Source organism: Rhamphochromis sp. 'chilingali', assembly GCF_963969265.1.
Source record: "Rhamphochromis sp. 'chilingali' genome assembly, chromosome: 19".
In the NCBI taxonomy this organism is placed as follows: Eukaryota; Metazoa; Chordata; class Actinopteri; order Cichliformes; family Cichlidae; genus Rhamphochromis; species Rhamphochromis sp. 'chilingali'.
Window position 1 is genome coordinate 23,861,667 of NC_137946.1, and position 15,740 is coordinate 23,877,406.

The following is a 15,740-nucleotide window of genomic DNA, read 5'->3' on the forward strand; positions in this document are numbered from 1 at the left end:
CTTTCAGTTATCACGTCGAAGTCATGAGGATGGAGGCCTTGACCTTCAACAGCTCAAGCATGCTACTGGCGGTGACATTATGCTTGAAATCTTAGACACTTAATTGTTAATCAGTCACTGCAGAAAGGTTTTACCGTGACAGGGAGTTTGGTGGAATCGCCTACACCACCACCAGAGCTTATAAAGCTCCTCTCACAGGCTCAGAACGTCACATATTATTGTTATGTGAAGGACCTTGTTAGCATGTGGTGGTCCACTGTTGCAGAGGTTTGATGGGCTACAGTAAAATTTAATCAAAGGTCAGTGAATAATCAGCAATTTTCTGTCTGAAAGGAGGCAACATGCAGCAGGGTCGTCGCCATATTTCACCTTCTTGTTCTTCACCTGCTCAGACATCAAGCATATAAATTCATTCCTCATAAATCTTGTGCTTTCGCCAGAATCATGCTCGATTTTATTTTCAGATATATGTATTTCATCTGCTACCTTTCTTTTTTTGATTCCGCTTCTACCGCAAAGGTGAGATTCTGCTCAATTAGCAGCTTCTCCCGTTGATCGCTCGTGAGACCTCGACCTGTGAATGTCAACACAGTCGCTACACTCACTGGTGTGTTAACGAACTTCGTGCAATAAAGCCTCATGTTTCATAATGAAGACACGAAAATAAATATCTGACAGTTACAGTTTCACAAAATTCAAAAGAGAAGGGGAAAAGTCTACACTGCCGGACCATTCAAGGAGCTCTGCGTCACGTTTTGAGGTGGCGCTCTCCAGGGTCGCTTTGGCCATTTGTCATCGGTCCTCAAGGCATTGTGCAGCTTGTAAAAAGGGTTAAGGTCAGTGTCCTTGCATCTCACTGTCCTCAGCGATGTCAGCAGTGCAGCACAGATAAATGACCTGACAAGCCCGCAGACTGTAACCCAGTGTTTAAAAGGTCACAAGTAATCCGTCAAGCCCCCCTAACCCTTTTTTATTATCCGATTTACCTCTTTCATGACATTCAGGCGCTGGTGTGGTTTACTCGAAACCTCCTGAGGTGAAATGTTCACTCTTGATGCTCACCTCAGACTTGGCGCTGTTATGCCCCACTTTTTAAACTTCTCAAATCAACAAATAAAAGAGCTATTCAGAATATAACAATGTGGCATATGGTCCGACTGATCCTCCAAAAAATCCTCCCCTTTTTTCTTGAAACACAAGATTTTCTAAATCCCTCGCACAGCTGCAGCCTCTTTAACACCTCAGGAGGAGCTTTTAAATATTTTATTTCAATATGCAAGTTTCATCTGATATTACAGCGCAGCTGTAACTATTATGTATTCTTCATCTACAAGCATTATACAGCCTTCCCTGTTTTATATTTCTGAAGATAAAAGCAGGAAAAACATTAATATTTAAAAGAGTTCAAACAACAGGGCCGACTCCGATGGCCATGATCCTTTTCTCTGCTGCTGTTCCACTGAGAGCCATGAGGGAGCAGTGCTGCATTACAGGAAAGGCTCCCTTCACAATAGCACAACTTCAGACCAATGGGTAAAATTTGTGAAAGGTGGCTATCCTGTTAAGGTGAACATTATCAACACACAGTCTGCATTACACAGGCGATAGCTATTGCTTTTTGTTCTGATACTGCTGAATACCGCTTCCTAAAGAGTCCCGACACTCATATATACTGAGATTTAATTGTTTTCAATACGCAGCTGTACGTGTGTGTGTGAGGACATTTGCATTAACGTAATTGTGAGTGTGCAGAGTGTGTGTTTGAATAGATTCGTGTCATTCTATGTATTTGATTAGGTCTGTGTGTTTGTGCATGTGTGAGTTTGTTTGGCAGTGAGAGAAGTCTTCAGGGAGTGGAATCTGTACTCCCCAACTGTGCCGCTGCACATAAGTGCCTCGTCATCATCATCATCATCATCATCATCATCATCATCATCTCCTTAACCAGCAGAGTGATCCATCTACGTAAATGCATAAATAAACTTTGCTGCTTACTTTCTCTTTCTCCATGTTCTAAATTTACAAGGTCATATTTAAAATCGTGCCTCTTCCTGTCATCCTCCACACATGCAAACATCATTACTCTGGAAAAGAAGGTGAGCTGTAGTTCATATCTTCCATTGTCCTTTTTTAAGCAAGGTTGGCACAGGATTAGTCTGGAAAAATGGTGTCATTCTGGCAGCCGTGATTAACCCCCGATTACTGCCAGAATCAAGAAATGGCTCAAATAAAACCTGTATGACAAAGTGAAGTAGGCAACACATCATGCCACAATCTAAAGAAATTGATATCAATCAGTCTGGAATGGTTTACAAAGATATTTCCAAGGCTTTGTGAACCACAGTGAGAGACATTATCATCAAATAATGAAAACTTGGAATAGAGGTGAATCTTCCCAGAAGTGGCCGGTCTACCAAAATTACTCCAAGAGTGCATTAACTGCTCATCCAGGAGGCCACAAAAGGACACAGAACAACTTCAAGTCAACTCAGTTCAATTTTATTTATACGGCACCAAATCACAACAACAGTCGCCTCAAGGAGATTTATATTGCAAGCCACACCCTACAATAATACATACAGAGAAATACCCGACAATCATATGAGCCCCTATGAGTAAGTGCTTTGGCGACAGTGGGGAGGAAAAACTCATTTTTAACAGGAAGATACCTCCAGCAGAACCAGGGTCACGGAGGGGCGGCCATCTGCCGCGACCAGTTGGGGAGAGAGAACAACAATAACAACAACCTAGAACTGCAGGACTCTGTTGCCTCAGTTAAGGTCAAAGTTCATGATTTATCAATAAGAAAGAGACATCATACCGACAGTTAAACATTATGGTTGCAGTGTGATGGTCTGTTTGCGGTCAATTGCACAACCCACAAGACCAGGAAGGGTTGAGTATGTTTTTTTTCTTTAATAAATGTAATTTAAAGCTGTATTTACGGGTTATTTTTGTGTAATTTTAAAATTTGTTTGAAACATTTACGTGTGACAAATAGGAAGAGGCCAAATATTTTTTCCCAGCACTGTAAACATATTGTGGATCTGTTTAACCATCCCATCCAAACTCTTGACCTTCTCCTTCTCATCGCATCCATTTAGCTCGCTTCATTATCAGAAAGTGCCTTCTAGCCACTTTTCCCTCTCAAGTAGATGCTTCCTCTGCATGAGTTGCTCACACTTTGCCATGTTCGTGCACGGAAACACACATGCATGAACTCAGATTCGAATGGATCTTTTAGAGGAAGCAAGTGGAGAGTAGTGAAGGGTGAAGGGAAATGGAGAGAGACTAGAGGGGAAACACTGAAGGAAGGGGGAGATGATAGGACTTGATTTGTCGGTGTGTGTATCTCTGTGGTCAGACAGAGGCGTCTGATGCAGAAATAGATGAAGAAAGAAGCAAAGGACAGGAAGAGAAGCAGACTTTTTTTGAAGGTAAAGAATGAACAAGAGTGCAATCATTCTTGTCACTGTGCGATTAGTTTGCACCAAAAGGTTTTTGGATGAGGCAGGAGAAAAGAAACCTTGAAGTGTTTAAAAAGATGTTTCTACAGTCTGACCATTTGGCAGGCACCTCTGTTGTAGCATACTTGCCCTTTAAGCCAGCTGCATTTGGAAATGCATCATTTTCTTTCCATTTGGCTCCTCTGTGCACACTAGGTTGGCATTTGTGACACCAAAAGAGTGAGACTTTCAAAAGCTGTCTCCAGAGCGGATACCTCAGGGACCTGTGATCAGCTGCACTGACATTTAAAATGCGTAATTAAAGAGGAAATTGGAAGAGACTAAAGGTTGACCTACCTTTCAACCAACCAGCTGGCTTCACATGCAGGCATGCATGTGTGTGTGAGCTGTCTGATTTACAGTTACAGCTCATTGAGTAAGTAAAATACAGCTACTCTAAAGTTGTAAAATTCCCTATTTAAAAATCTGCTTAAAGAATAAGATGAAAGCAGATGCATTAAGCTGTGTTTTGGGCAACTGCCAATTTTTAATAAAACAAATTTTTTAAATGGGTGACTGAAGACTTTGGATAGTTTAAGCCTAAGATGGGAAAGCGACAGGTAAAAGAAGCAGAAGCAGCAGAGAGATAATAGAGAATGAGAGACATAATCGAGAGCGAGAGAGAGAGATGAAGGGAGAGAAAGAGAGGCTGAGAAGGAAAATCTAAATGCCCCCCACTGAGGAAACTGGGGAAAAGCCACAGAGAAATGGATGAGAGAGGTGACGGGGGGTACTTAGTGGGAGGCCCCTCCTTTGAACTTTACGTCAAGAGAGAAAGTGCGGGAACGAGGGAGAGAGACAGGAGGCATGAAGGCATCTCAAAGCAGATTAAAGACAAGCGATCACAACGGCGTTAAAAAGGAGAGAGAGAGAAAGTAGTGACTATATATATATATATATATATATATATATATATATATATATATATATATATATATATATATATATATATATATATATATATATATATATACACACACACATAAAGAAGACACTTCTGCAACTCCAGCAAAAATGGGAGAGGAGAGGAGAAGAGAGGAGACTGAAGGTCTAACCTCCTCCGGTGCCTCTGAGCTGCAGCCAGGTCTTTGATCCTGCACTTCATTTTAACTCCACTGTAGGAGACCCTCCCAGTCTGATGCACGGGATTAAAGGTGCATTCCTGAATTTATTACACGCAGGAGTTGTTATTCACACAGATTCACAAGTAGTTTCAGCTGGAAGTGACCTGCATTGCCTGTAAGAGGCCATGACAGTAGCTGTTACATCTACTGGTTAGAGTTTGGGTTCACCTCTACTGACAGTCATCTCTCCCTTTGTTCCTCACAAGTGTTGTAAAAGCGAAACATGGAACAAGTTTAGAAAAAACATTTTTTTTTTAGGCCAATACCGATATTTGTTGATTTGAAAATTCGACATATAGGCCAATATAGATGAAACAAGTAGGTTTCTCTAAAGTTTGCTATGTATAATTATTTTGTTATAGATAAGTCAACATGCCATTGCAGTTTAAAAACATTTTATAGTCACAAAAAGTTGTGGATTACTTATTGACACTGTATCTGCTTCAATCAGCTTATTGTTGTTTTTGTGGTGTTCAAAACACGTGTCACCAACAGGGAAATTGCAAAGTGCTTTATCTGAGCTTGAAAGTATATCTAATAATCCCAAACCTTAAATAGTTTTCATATTGAACTGTTCACGTTTAGTGCAGTAAAATGTATGTTAATATAAATACATGTTTTTTTTCTCTTTTAGCATGGTGGATCAAAATCATCTTACATGAATGCACAGCATGTATTGGCATCAGATTCTGGTTGTTTCTGCAGCAGGGACTCTTGTTTTCTTTGAGGCGCAGTAACGATAAGGGACCCGGCATCGAAAGCTTTGCTTTCACAAGATTAACTTCAACATAAAAGTTCTCGGCGAGCTCACTGGCTGTGTCATTGAGAAGCCGTTCATATTTCTCAAACATGTTCACTGGGCGTAATAAAGGAAGATTTGCCTGGTGCTGTTGAACATTACCATATACAAGCTAAAATCTTCCCATTACTTAAACTGCACTTATAGCACTTTTATACTCTTTTTCCCTCAGTGATCCTGGATAATGAGGCTCCAACAAACTAATAAAAGAATAATAAAATGTGACAAATTGTCTTTGCTGTATGTGGCAAAAAATGCTCTGGTCCTTTTGTGTGTGGAAAGACAAAAAACAAACAAAAAAATAAACTCACCAGGACTTTTTAAGCATATATGACAAACATTTTTTATTGCAAAATATAGTTAAATTACTTTAAAATATGTATGTTCTAAAAACCAAAAAGACAGGATAATCCACAAACCCATGAGTGATGTCAGGGTGGGTACATCAGCCATTTATTATAGTCTTTATTATGCAAATAGAAAGTACATAAAAGTTGTTTTTTTACAACTAATAGATGGAAAATCTGTGGCTTGATGTTAAATTCAGGCATGTGTACATGAACCTCTTCAGAGGACGAAATTCAGCATCAGAAGCAGGCAAGATGCAACTCAAAGCACTCCTTTAATAATGGTTTATGAAGTGATGCACAAGGCAACAGGGACCACACAAGGACAGATTAAAATATGTTTCAACAAAGAAATAAAAACTGAGACTATATATCCACACACACAGTGGGGCAAAAAAGTATTTAGTCAGCCACCGATTGTGCAAGTTCCCCCACTTAAAATGATGACAGAGGTCAGTAATTTGCACCAGAGGTACACTTCAACTGTCAGAGACAGAATGTGAAAAAAAAAAATCCATGAATCCACATGGTAGGATTTGTAAAGAATTTATTCGTAAATTAGGGTGGAAAATAAGTATTTGGTCACCTCAAACAAGGAAAATCTCTGGCTCTCACAGACCTGTAACGTCTTCTATAAGAAGCTTTTCTGTCCCCCACTCGTTACCTAGTTGCTGAATGGGCTGCATAGTTTTCATAAATTGCATAGTTCAGAATAGCTATAATTGTACCAGATGGTTGCATTCAGTTAAGTTGGACTAGACTGTAGTCGACAGACGGATTGGGGCTGCAGCTGCAGTAATGCAGACGCTGCACCGGTCCGTCGTGGTGAAGAGGGAGCTGAGTGTAAAAGCGAAGCTCTCAATTTACCGGTCGATCTACGTCCCTACCCTCACCTATGGCCACGAGCTGTGGGTAGTGACCGAAAGAACGAGATCGCGGATACAAGTGGCAGAAATGAGCTTCCTCCGAAGGGTGGCTGGCCTCTCCCTTAGAGATAGGGTGAGAAGTTCGGCCATCCGGGAGGGGCTCAGAGTAGAGCAGCTGCTGCTCCACATCGAAAGGAGCCAGCTGAGGTGGTTCGGGCATCTGACAAGGATGCCCCCTGGGCGCCTCCTGGGTGAGGTGTTCCAGGCATGTCCCACCAGGAGGAGGCCCCGGGGCAGACCCAGGACACGCTGGAGAGATTATATCTCTCGGCTGGCCTGGGAACGCCTTGGTATTCCCCCGGATAAGCTGGAGGAGGTGGCTGGGGAGAGGGAGGTCTGGGCCTCTTTGCTTAGGCTGCTGCCCCCGCGACCCGGCCTCGGATAAAGCGGATGAAGATGGATGGATGGATAGACTGTAATACAAACCGTTCAGTTTGTCAACAATAAAACTGACTGAAATGAGAGAAAGACTGAGTGCGAGACTTTGATATTAGATAAAATGAATATTGATAAAGTTTACCTTTATGTACAGAATCTGAATATCGCAAAATATTTTAAAAAATTGCAATAATATCGTATCGTGCGTTAAGTATTGTGATAATATCGTATCGTGGGATGTATGGTGATTCCCACCTCTACTAGGTGCTATCTCTTTGAAGGAGCCCAGAGCTCTACGTTCCAGTTCCTCCATGTAAAAGTAAGGTATAATGGGTCACATTGGGTAGCCCATAATTCATTTGTACTTTTGTCTGTAGAAAACCGTTCTGCATTTGAAATATGTGGTGTTGAAGTAGAAGTATAGCAGGGTGCAAGTATGTTCAGTGGTAAAACTCGCTGTAGTCATTTTCTGAGAGCCTCCACTGCTTCGATTATAGGTACCGGTACACAGGTGAAAAGTTACGCTGTCCTTTGATGTCATCTAAGTTTGCAGATCTTGTTGGTTCACTTGGTTTTTGATGTGATGCAATGTGTTCCCACAAGTGGGTCTAAGATAGTGGTGAGGTGTTTGACAATGTTGTAAGTGGCTGAGGTTATGCTGCTAACAATGGGTCTTAGTGGGACTTCATAAGTGTATATTTACAGGGTGTAGTTTCCCCAGGGTGAAAGTAGTTTAGTGTTTCTGCCATGCTATGATGATGTATAGTGGCCACGTAAATACCGCGGTTCTGCTTGCTTTCCAGTGTTGTGCTGTACTTATTTGCATGCAGGGACTGACAGGTCAGTCTGATGATAATATTTAAGCTGCCTTTTGGCGTAACCATGCACTTTAAAAAAAATAGTTCATCATTATAACCAAAAGCAGTCTATTTCCTCCCCTGCAGTCTCTCTGTCTCATTTAGCTCTCTTTTCAGATATGGCTCCATCCTTTCATTAAAGCATGTGGCCAGTTTAACGTAAGCTTTAATAATACATGGAGGTAAAACCTGTGATATGCTGCTTGCTCTAAAAGCTCCCAAGCTTTCATTTCAGATTAGAACTTCTTTCACAATTTCTGTTTCTTTCAAGTTTGGAAAGTCATTTGTTGAAAATTTAAAGGGGTATGGGAGATGCTGGCATCTGCAATTACAAAAAAGATCCCAACATTAGGACTTTGTTACACGGCGATCTTAGATTCATTTATTTGATACCAGCCTCTAAACTACTTCTTTGTCTCTTTCCCCCCTCTTTCCCTTTAAGGCTGAATAAATGTATGATATAAGTGTGACTTCGGATTGATGGATCCTGAAAGTGCCCGAAGGCAACTATTTCAACTTACAAGTCTTTCTGTGTTCTGCACCCAGCTTTCCTATCATTTGGAAGAAGACACCATCTCACATACACAAGCGCATACATGCATAATGACGCTGGGAGACTTCAACCTTGTTTTGTTTTGGGGTTTTTTTCCATTGGTTTTCACCACCACTCTGCTTTTGCTGGACCTCCTAGAGATACACAATGACTGCAGTGTGGGTGGGTGTGTGTATCTAACCTAATTTGCCTCAAACGCACTCCCCTCACTGGGAAAGAATTATGTTTTCAGCTGAACCAGGCCTGTGTTGTTAAGATGCAGAGCTCCCCTCTGCTATCCCTTAGTATTGTGAGGAGGGTATAATATGTTGTACCTCATTAGCAGGCAGACTGTGAGATGGTCAGTATGCTGCTTATACCTTAACCACCTGTGTTTATTTTAAGGTAAGATGTGCTTTATTTATCTCCATGCTGCAAAATTTCTTAACGCTCTTTATGTCCGTGTAAGCATCTGTTTGTAAAACCTCTTCATATAGAATCTCAGTTAGTTATCAGGCTGTATTAGTTAGTATGCAGTAGCAGTGGATCCTGATTACAGTGGTGATTGATGTAGCCCTGTACATGATCTTAGAGCTGTCTGCCACAATGGATCAGCCGTTGCTTACATGCTATTTCCTCATCATCTACCACATCCTCTTTCTCCTCTTCTTCCACGTCTTTTCTTCTTCCTCCCACTCCTTGTTTGTTGACTCTTTTCTGTCTGATTCCATAATCTTTGCTCGGAGGAAATGCAAAAACCTTAATGTGATTCATGAGGCAGTGCTTGAGCTCTTGAGTGCTTCTGTGATGGCTCAGGTGGTAGCAGTGAAAACAGTTATGACCTTGCTGAGTGATTAAAAGCCTCTCTTTTACTTCTGAATTCAGTCTATCAAGAAAAATTAATTTACTTGAACTGATTAAAAAAAACCTTATCAAGCAGAAAACTTTGCTTCTCCCTGTCAAATAAATCTGAGGTTTAGACTGTGGCTTTGATAAAAGCCATTTGGAAGATAACTTTGGGAAGCTGGAGCTTTACATGTTTGTATATTTGACTTTTGAATGTGTAATGTAAGTAATGCCTTATTATTATTATTATTATTATTATTATTATTATTATTATTATTATTATTATTATTATTATTATTATTATCATCATTACTCCAGTTCTCCTTTTGGACATTCAAAGCTCTTCTTTGGATGTTAGGTGCCTTTTGTTCTGTTCTCTGTTAACAATGCTTCCAGATGGTATTACATGTTGGATCAAAACCAAACTGTGCTTTTTTGCATTCACAAAAGCACCCCCAAATCATTACAGACCCTCCACCATGTTTTACAGATGACAGATGACTGTAGACACTGTTGTATCTCCCTCCTGACCTCCTCTGTACATATTGAAGAATCAGACAGTTCAAATTTGGATTCATCTCTCCATGATACCTGTTGCCATTGATTTTCAGTCCTGTTCCTGTTCATTCTTTTCTCCTTGTTTCCCTTCCTTAAGATTTGCTTTTTGACAGCTGTCCTTCCACTGAGATCATTTCTGATGAGGCTTCAGTTAACAGATAGCTCTCAGTCGTTCCCCCTCTTTCTTAAGGATATGACTTTCAGATACTGTTCACCTGCTGTAGATAGTTTATTTTAAGGGTTGACATGTCTTCTTGAATGTTTTAAGGATAAACCGCACACCATGCCAAGACATGCCAAGTTTGAAGCTGATAGTTCTTCGGGAATCACTTCTTAGGTACAAAAATCCTATTTTATGCCTGTCAAAGTGTGTTTTATTTTCTAAGAATCATGTTTTATAGATTCAGCTAAAGAAATGGGTTTAGTTTCTGTGTTAGGCTGCTAGTAACAAAGTGCCTAAAAATAGAACTGGTTTAAAACCAGTTCCTTGATAAGTTGTCTTTTATGTGTGAAGACAAGATTAGTTCATCCGTTGAGTTAAGTGTCTGTTTTATGTGTGAATGAGTCACAGGTCAGTTTTAAGTAAATTAAACAAAAAAAAAAATCAAAATTCCAGGTACAAGGACCAGACTGAAAATTGATGAAAAGACCTTCAGAAAGCCTGAAAAACTGCTGCTCAAGCCCACTTTAAAACAAGTGTGCCTCATTGTAAGTGTGATTTAAAGAAATGGCTCAAGAGTTTTCTACAGCATTATAGACAAGACATAAAACCAAACACTGAATACTACAGACTAACATATAATTCCACATTTCTAAAGAAAGGTGGTACACAGAGGTATTTATTAACACCGATCTCATCCCAAAGTTAAAAAAAGGAAAAAGATGGTCAAAAAAGAGACAAACCACATTCTCAAAATATTACAGCATTTTATGGTAGAAGAAGTAAACTCTCTAAACTTGCTTGATGCAGTCCAGCTCGCTGTCAGCTACTTGAAACATTTGACACTGTATATAAAAGGCAAAGGAGACCCTGAACTGTTGAGCAAATGAAATGATATATCAAAGAATAAGAAACATTTCACTTTTAGAAAGATTTGAAGGTTATGCAACACAGTGGTAAACGGGCCCTGCTTCAAGTTTTACAAACATGTTGCCAGCATTCAATTCAAAATGTGAAAACATTTAAAAAACAAAACAAGAAATCTCTATTTTGCTATTATCGTGGGATTGGGATCGAATGAATTACTAGCATTAACCAACACATGCATTCTGTTTCACTTCTAATTTTGTTTCTTTTAATAAATGGGTTGTAGTAATGTTTGTGAATTGACCATGATTACTGTCAATAACATCCATCAATTCAATACCACAGTGATTCACTCATTAAGAACTTTTAATAGTTCTACGGCATAAGAAAGAAGAATCTAGTGGACATCTTGTGACCTGTGCCATTCATTGTGATGCCAAAACACACTGTCACATTCTTTATTTACCTGGTAGCGGTGCTATTGCCATGAAAGTACCTTTATCTACATGTTAAATTTACTGTGAGAGAGGCTTGAAAACTAATCATCTCAGTTCACTCTTACACAGATGCAGTCCTGATGCTAAAGAGCTGTTCAGCATGGTACCAGCACAGACTGTGATCAGGACCTGCCATGAATACATGATGGTAGGGCAAAAACGCGGGGGATTGGGTGATCTATCAAAGACTTGATGCTCTTCCAAAAAGGAGTCAGTAACGGCACCTCTGATAGGTGTTTCTTCTTTCACCCTTCCTAAGTGTGCGCATGTTTTTATGTGAGACCTTAAAAGGGCAAGTGGAGGTGACTGATTACCTCGGCTTGCTCTGTTTAATCGAATGCAGACTATGTGCCTGTGGCTAGGACAGTTCTGTGCTGGCACACACAGCCCATCAGTGGCTTGTGTATAGCATTCAGCTATTTGGAGTAATTGCAGTGAAAATATTTTTTTCCCTTCTTTCAGAGATACAAAAGCCGTTGATCCGCCTAAGGGTGCAAACAATCTTCTGCAATCTGACTTCTGATTGGTAATCTAGCTCCTTCTCCTGGTGTCCCCCCGACCCACTCAACCTAACACCCCCCTTTTGCAATTCTTTCAGGATCCTCATTTCTCTTTCGTGCCAGTGGCTGTCCTTATATTCTTCTCCCTCTGTCTTCTAAGAGTGTGAAGGAAATATTTTTGGAACAGGTGTAAGATCATTTACACCTCTGCAGTGGAGAGGAAGAAGCAGCAAAGGCAGCATACACAAGGTTATTAGAAAGAAGCAGAGTTTTTGCTAGTTGGCAAAAATATGTGAGTGGTTGAGGTATAATTTTTAGCTCTGTTAGGCGCTAAGGAGTTATTAAAAGGAACGAGTGTTCTGATACAAAAGCTTTGACTAAACCACATTCCTGGCTTGTCAGCAAAATAAATTATAAAAATAATAAATGCATCAGCACTGAAATATTAATCACAGGATATTCATTAGGTTTTCCAGACAGAAGACATTTGGGTCGTGCTAGGTGTAAATAATAAAATGAATGGCCGTGAATGCTGGGGCACTGTCACAATGTCGAGCCTCACTGGAACATTTGAAGAGAACAGAGCCCTTCATTAATGATACTAGTACTGCGATTACTCCGTGACAAGTCAAAACCATCTTTTCTTGGCCTGCGAAAGATCAGCTTAACAAATTAATTCTCAACAGGTGGCTCACACACACATTGCAGCCTTCTCACTAGGCCGATTATTTTTAGATTTTAGTTTGATGTTTGTGCTTTTTTTTTTTTTTTAATTTTACAAGAAAAGGGGATCCTGCCTAGTGCTAGTGAGATGGAAGCTAATGAACTGCCCAGTGCTCTGATCCTGGATTCAATAGCTACTCATGTGGCAATTTTGCAAAATTCATTGTTAATATCAGGGACGGCTGGTATGAATGGGCGGACGAGCTAAGCTCTCCCTATCCTTTTTAATAAAAAATAAATATATATATATATTTGTATATATATCTAAAATCATCTTAGAACAGATTGCTTAAACGCTGGTGTAACAAAGTGCAGCAAAACACCAAGTCGTCCAAAGGAAAAAAAAAAAGACAAACACAGGATTTAGCTACATGAGCTAAATTTTTACAGCCCATGCTCCGCAGCATCATCTACCATTCATCTTCATAGAGCAGTGAGTGACAGGTGTCAGTCAGGTCACGCCCCTTTGATTTGGTGACCGTTTGGGCTAGTTCAGCCCAGAGGCGGGAACTTTGGCGAAGGAGTCTTCTGTGAGAGTCTCGAAGGCGAAATCAATATGGCGGCACCGGTGAGCATTAGCAAGAACGAAGTGGATTATTTATGTAGTCGTCCATTTCCTTCTGTCTTTGGAGGAAAAAGTGTAAGTGAAGAGAATGAGACCACATCATCCAAACGATGTTCAAATAACACAAAGGGACAAAACGACAGAATTATAAATTTTGTGTTACGTGGTTTCAACGAAAGGACTGGCTAATTGCATGTTTAGTAGGAATTCACATTACTGTTTCCCTGGCCTGCTTTTTGGAGGACACACAACTTGGACTCAAAAAGGAATTGTGGATTTGAAGCATTTATCTGACTAAGTCACACTGGAAATTGTGTAAAGCTATCAGTGTTTGCTAAAGTTAACATTGCCTGTATGAAGGACACCGCATTGCTATACAGAGACCCAACGAGCTAGTAAAAAAACAAACAAAAACGGAAAACAGGCATTCACTATCACGGACTGTATTAAATTTTGTGGGGCACATGTGCTAGCTTTACGGGGATCAGACGAATCTCCGACTTCCATTCAGCAAAGTGTGTTTCTGGACGTCCGCTTTGCTGGGGATGCACAATTACTTTTCTTATCTTGTTTTCATGCTTGTTGATATTTTATACAACATTCTTCAAAAACGAACCACGGATCCTTTCAGAACCAGACAGAAGAAGTTTTCCTACTCCATCGGTGAACTGAAGAGGTGACCTTCATAACCAGAGGCATATGCAGCTGAAGCTGCAGCAAGGCCGCGCAGGATGCGGCGGGCTGACAACGTCAGTAGCAGCACAGTGCTATGAAATATTGATGGAGCAGTCAAAGGCACGCTTTGAGAAAGCACAGCACTTGGTGTCATTTGACTTCAATGACAGGGTGATTAACATGTTTGCATCCCAGAAAACTCAACGATGTGATCTTCTCTTCAAATAAGGTAAGCTCACCACCCTCTCCCCTTAAAATAGGTAACATGCTTCTTTCCCGTTACCTGTTACTCTTCTTTAAAGATCAATATTTTTGTCTGTGGATACCAACTCCTTTTATTGGTGAAGTGTCGTTTGAGTCGGTATGTTGTATAGTAGTGATATTGCAATTGTAGTCTATTGGCAGATTTTACATTTTTAAGTACATCCGTGGCTGCATCAACAGAACTTGAATAGATTTTTCTGGCATTCTGATCATTCAGCTGTCATTCTTCCTTCTTGCATATTTTGTTTTTGTAAAAACAAAAAAAGGCATGTGTTAATGTGTATAAAAACAACTAGTCAAAAGGCGTGTGAGAGTGTGTGTGACTGGCATTCTGAGTATTCCTCTATATGGTTTTGTTAGTGTTGCTTTGACAAGGTCTTGTGGCTGTAATGTGGTATCAAGGATGTGATGCTGCTGCTAGTAGTGTGAACTCTATAATGCATTTGTTAGCCCACCCACCCAATATCACTACTAGCCGCCACTGGTTAATATATTAAATGTATTTTCAGGCCTTAAAGAAGTGGTTTGCTAATTAAAATGCAAACACACTTTAGATTTAATGTCATTTTAATCCTTAGGGATTTTTGCATGCAGATGTTTTTGTATTGGGACACAAACAGTCTGCAGTATATGTCTCAATTCTGTGAGATAACACAGAAACAGTTTAGGGAACATTTTACAGAATAAGATTATTGTAATGCGCCTGCATGTACATGCATGGGTATTTCTTTTGCTGGTTATGAAAACTGCTGTGCGACAGTTGGACTGCTCAATTACCAGAATCCTGTGGGAGGCTGGCTCTGTCTGTACTGCAACAGCAACTGTGTAGTGAAACTCATGCGCACTCTAAAGTACTAAATGACTGGAGTGGACTAAGATAAGATAAGATAAGATAACCTTTATTAGTCCCACACGTGGGAAATTTGTTTTGTCACAGCAGGAAGTGGACAGTGCAAAAGTTATGACGCAAAAATTAGAATACAATAAGAATAAATACAGTACACAGCTGTACAGAATAGAATAAAATAATATACTATATACAGTAGAATAAAATAGAATAAAAATATACAATAAGATAAAAATAGAATACGACTAGGCTTTAAATTTGAATACATCCACCTTTTTAGGGTCTCAGCTAACAATGGGTGAAATGCATAGTCCACCCAGGACAGGTTGGCAAAAATATGTTTATCCTCTGTTCACCTCCCTGTTTATCTCAGGCTGAGGAAAGTTGTTGTTTAGCAGTGCCCTGCTTAAATTCTTCACTTGGGTCTGTACAGTACAAGCATACTTAGGAACTGACTTTTCTCAAGGGTACTTCAGCATTAATTGCTGTATAGCTTACAAATATTCCCTGACCCTGTTTAGGATCCACCTTCTTTTATCTGACCTTCAGCTCTCTGATCTGAGTGACCTCTTCACTCCCTATTTGGGTCAAGTCTCCTTCACTTGCTCTTGTTATTGTAATATTTTTCATCAAAGTGTTTTTCCTTGCTTGTAAATCTGACATTTGTGAACTGTGGGATCAAAGATAGATCCTCCTACACTTCTACTGTTTGAATTTCCAGGCAGTAACTGACCTTAACCCTCAGGAGTATTAAGGCTGAGCTGTTAAG